Genomic DNA, 5,728 nt, shown 5'->3' on the forward strand with positions numbered 1-5,728 from the left:
TGATGTCGATTTTCATTGGTAATTGCGGGTGGAGGTGGAAGGTGAATGTCACTCCTTGGCCCATGCGGGTTCCCCCTATTTGTTGCTTGTGCATTGGCATATCCTGCGTACCGATGCAACGCTTGAAAAGTACGACAGTCCTTCTGAAGGTGGCCTGACTGTCTTTTTCCCTTATTGTCGAGATAAAAATGCATATGACATGGTCCATTAAAGAGATCGTCGGGTGATATATTGTATGGCCTCTGGAACCTTGGTCGATTATTTTGTCTGCTAGAACTTGGCGCGTCGCGCTGTTCGTTGCTTCTCTGATAATCCTCCCGATTATTTCCACCACTGTTTCCTCGGAAGCCGGCCGCCACTTGGCCGGTGACGTGGGCATTACCCTTCGGGTAATCGACATTGCCCTATCCCGGATTAGTTAGATGGAGGCCCATGAAGGCACTTGGAGGCAAGACGGGCCGCCTGGATGGCGCACCAGAAGATTCCTTGGCGGGCAAGACAAGGGAGCAGTCGAGCAAGGAAAGATTAGATTTAAAACTACTGTAAACCTAGTCGTACTCGGTGAGACCTCTTGAGACCTGGCCACCTATATAAAGGCCAGGAGAGGGGCTGCCGAGGGCCACGATCAATCTTAGCAATCTTAGCCACCAAAAGCTTAGAGCTAGGTCACCATAGCACTTAGCCATCTCGACGAGATCTCAGCCGAACTATTCGGCACCCCATTGTAACCCAATATCTTCATAATCAAGAACAGACAGGCATGACGTAAGGGTTTTACCTCATCGAGGGCCCCGAACCTGGGTAAATCGCTCTCCCCGCTTGTCTGTGAACTGATGTCTCGTGTCAGCTTGCAGGATTCCATCAACCCTAAGCCCCTATCGGAGGGCATTGCCGAGGAGCACCCTCGACAATTGGCGCCGTCTGTGGGAACCCTGTCGGCACAAGATCGGTCATCGGCAGATCCAATCATGGCATCGGCAACTTCATCGACACCGACATCGCCAAACCTGGGAAGCCCGATTCGATTCGGCTCCTATGAATTCACCCCGCACAGCGATTCCTCCCGCTCAACCTTTTCAGATCTACAAGGAAACATGGAGATGACCTTCGGCAGCGTCCACTACAACGTCAACGCGGAAGGAATCCTTCGGCTGCTGGAATCGGCCACTTCCGGATCGACGAGTCCAAGCGCGTCATCGTCACTCGACCTTTCAGCTGCTCTGACAGGCTCAACGAGTTCACCCGCGCCTTCGACTCCTCGTTCAGCGTCTTCCATGTCGGTAGGATCCGACAATCCCACATCTTCGGAGTTAACCTCGTACTACTGCTTGAACTGCGACACCAGGCACGGACTGGGATCAAGCGACACGCCGTTCATCTGCAACGCCCACTATTCATCGGGAGAGGACAGTGTCGACAGTGTCGTCCAAGGAACCACCCGGAGAACGGCGCATCACCAGGTTTATGTCGCCAATAACACAGGAAACACAAGGCACAGAGGAGACAGAGACCACACTCCTCGCTCCAGTAGATGAGCAAGTTTCGAAAACAGCGCCAGCAACCACAACAGCGACTACACCATCGCAGACGAGGAGTGGGCAGCAGCCAAGGCAGCCGTACTTAACAACACTCCGCTCCCCGCAGGAACCTCGGTTGGAACCCTTAACGCCTATCGCTCTATACTAGAGAAAAACCGGGAATACCTATCGAAAGAACAAGCCACCCTCGAGAGACGCCTATCTGCAGCAGACCGATTCAGCGAACGACGAAGAGGCTCGCAAGGAAGTGCCTCTCGAAATACTCAAGGGGCAGGCAAGCACCGATCAAGACTATCCAGGCTTTCGGAAGATGACGCTAGAGAAATAACGTCGAACCTGACCAAGTCCTTTATGACCACGGACACCGCGGGCATGCCACGGTCGAAAACCGTCGCACGAGCAACAGCCAACCTCGCTGCATACCTCATCAACCAGCGCCCTGAAGGATCCATGGCTCAAGCCCACCGAGGTGCCCTAGAAAGTCTCGCGATATTGGGAGATAATCTAGTTCCACGAAAGGAAAAAAACCGCGTTACAGGCTAGTGGTTCAAAGCATCATGCGAGAGATGCTCGGGATGAAATCACCCAGAGCAGGATCGACAAAGCAAGGCGACGACGCGCCGCTAGGGAGGAGGATGACAGTGATTCTTCGGATGAGAATCAGGAGAATGACGGCGAGCTCAGGGGAGCCGATTGTTTAAGCTACAAAATCCGCGAGGCGATGCCACCCAAAAAGTTCAAACCTACCCCTACTGACGCTGCCAAATACGATGGGCAGCAGGAGCCAAGATCTTGTATAGATGACTATCTGCAGACTGTGATCCTGCATAAGGGGAACCAGATAGCAGCAATGCAGTGCTTGCAGCTTTACCTAAAGGATTCAGCGCGAGCCTGGCTAAGGGGCCTGCCGAAGGGTTCCATCAAATCATGGGACGACCTAGTAGATGCCTTCGTTGCCAATTTTCAAGCAACGTACAAGAGACCCGTCGGGATCGAAGAGTTACGGCATTGCCAGCAAAAGCAGAAGGAATCGATGCGCTCATACATCGGGAGATTCACCAAACTCCTAAACGCTGCCGAAGATGTATCCGTCGACAGAGCAATCGACGCCTTCAGCAATGGCGTCCGACGTGAAAGCTACATAGAAGAACTCGGACGCAAGAAGCCAAAAACCATAACCAAGTTAATGGAAATCGCCAACAGCTGGGTGATGTCTACGGGTGCTTCTATTCTTGTAGACAGTATTGGGCCTCCAAGAGCAGAGGTTTGTAGAACAGCAACAAGTTTCCCTTAAGTGGATCACCCAAGGTTTATCGAACTCAGGGAGGAAGAGGTCAAAGATATCCCTCTCATGCAACCCTGCAACCACAAAGCAAGAAGTCTCTTGTGTCCCCAACACACCTAATAGGTGCACTAGTTCGGCGAAGAGATAGTGAAATACAAGTGGTATGAATGAATATGAGCAGTAGTAACGGCGCTAGAAAAGTGCTTGCTGGCGTGCAGTTGATGGTAGTAATATTGCAGGCAGTATAAATGCAGTAAAACAGTAAACAAGCAGCGATAGCAGTATTTAGGAACAAGGCCTAGGGATCATACTTTCACTAGTGGACACTCTCAACATTGATCACATAACAGAATAAATAGATAGATGCTAGACTCTACACCCTCTTGTTGGATGATGAACACCACTAACTGTGTAGGATTACACGAACCCTCAATGCCGGAGTTAACAAGCTCCACAATATTCAATGTTCATATTTAAATAACCTTAGAGTGCATAACAGATCAACATAACCAAACCAAGTACTAACATAGCATGCACACTGTCACCTTCACACTACGAAAGGAGGAATAGATCACATCAATACTATCATAGCAATAGTTAACTTCATAATCTACAAGAGATCACAATCATAGCCTACGCCAAGTACTACACGATGCACACACTGTCACCATTACACCGTGCAGGAGGAATAAACTACTTTAATAACATCACTAGAGTAGCACACAGATAAATTGTGATACAAAACACATTGCAATCATAAAGGGATATAAATAAGTACTTCACTATGCCATTCATAACAGTGAATAAGTATTCTGTGAAATATAGCCTAAGAGACCCACACGGTGCACACACTGTCACCTTTACACACGTGGGACAAGGAGTCTCCGGAGATCACATAAGTAAAACCCACTTGACTAGCATAATGACATCTAGATTACAAACATCATCATATGAATCTCAATCATGTAAGGCAGCTCATGAGATTATTGTATTGAAGTACATAGGAGAGAGATGAACCACATAGCTACCGGTACAGCCCCGAGCCTCGATGGAGAACTACTCCCTCCTCATGGGAGACAGCAGCGTTGATGAAGATGGCGGTGGTGTTGATGGAGAAGCCTTCCGGGGGCACTTCCCCGTCCCGGCGGCGTGCCGGAACAGAGACTCCTGTCCCCCAGATCTTGGCTTCGCGATGGCGGCGGCTCTGGAAGGTTTTCTCTGGTTTCGTCGAACGTAATAGGGTTTTCGCGACGGAGACTTTAAGTAGGCAGAAGGGCAAGGTCGGTGGAGTCCTGGTGGGGCCACACACTAGGCCGGCGCGGCCAGGGCTTGGGCCGCGCCGCCCTACTGTGTCCCCACCTCGTGGCCCCACTTCGTTTCCCCTTCGGACTTCTGGAATAATTCCTTACTAGGATTTCTGAAACCAAAAACAGCAACTGGCCCTTCGGCATCTCGTCAATAGGTTAGTTCCGGAAAACGCATAATAATGACATAAAGTATGCATAAAACATGTAGATATCATCAATAATGTGGCATGGAACATAAGAAATTATCGATACGTCGGAGACGTATCAGCATCCCCAAGCTTAGTTCCTGCTCGTCCCGAGCAGGTAAACGATAACAAAGAAAATTTCTGGAGTGACATGCCATCATAACCTTGATCATACTATTGTAAGCATATGTAATGAATGCAGCGATCAAAACAATGGTAATGATATGAGTAAACAACTGAATCATAAAGCAAAGACTTTTCATGAATAGTACTTTCAAGACAAGCATCAACAAGTCTTGCATAAGAGTTAACTCATAAAGCAATAAATCAAAGTAAAGGTGTTGAAGCAACACAAAGGAAGATTAAGTTTCAGCGGTTGCTTTCAACTTATAACATGTATATCTCATGGATAGTTGTCAATGCAAAGTAATATAACAAGTGCAATATGCAAGTATGTAGGAATCAATGCACAGTTCACACAAGTGTTTGCTTCTTGAGATGGAGAGAAATAGGTGAACTAACTCAACATAAAAGGTAAAAGAATGGTCCTTCAAAGAGGAAAGCATCGATTGTTATATTTGTGCTAGAGCTTTTATTTTGAAAACATGAAATAATTTTGTCAACGGTAGTAATAAAGCATATGTATCATGTAAATTATATCTTACAAGTTGCAAGCCTCATGCATAGTATACTAGTAGTGCCCGCACCTTGTCCTAATTAGCTCGGATTAACACGGATTATCATTGCATAACATATGTTTCAACCAAGTGTCACAAAGGGGTACCTCTATGCCGCCTGTACAAGGGTCTAAGGAGAAAGTTCGCATTGGATTTCTCGCTTTTGATCATTCTTCAACTTAGACACCCATACCGGGACAACATAGACAACAGATAATGGACTCCTCTTTTAATGCTTAAGCATTCAACAGTTAATATTCTCATAAGAGATTGAGGTTTTATGTCCAAACTGAAACTTCCACCATGATTCATGACTTTAGTTAGCGGCCCAATGTTCTTCTCTAACAGTATGCATACTCAAACCATTTGATTGTGAAAACCGCCCTTACTTCAGACAAGACGAACATGCATAGCAACTCACATGATATTCAACAAAGGTAAAAAGTTGATGGCGTCCCCAGAAAACATGGTTACCGCACAACAGGCAACTTAATAAGAGATAAAGTGCATAAGTACATATTCAATACCACAATAGTTTTTAAGGCTATTTTGTCCCATGAGCTATATATTGCAAAGGCGAATGATGGAAATTTAAAGGTAGCACTCAAGCAATTTACTTTGGAATGGCGGAGAAATACCATGTAGTAGGTAGGTATGGTGGACACAAATGGCATAGTGGTTGGCTCAAGGATTTTGGATGCATGAGAAGTATTCCCTCTCGATACAAGGTTTAGGC

Source organism: Lolium perenne, chromosome 1 (assembly GCF_019359855.2).
Source record: "Lolium perenne isolate Kyuss_39 chromosome 1, Kyuss_2.0, whole genome shotgun sequence".
In the NCBI taxonomy this organism is placed as follows: Eukaryota; Viridiplantae; Streptophyta; class Magnoliopsida; order Poales; family Poaceae; genus Lolium; species Lolium perenne.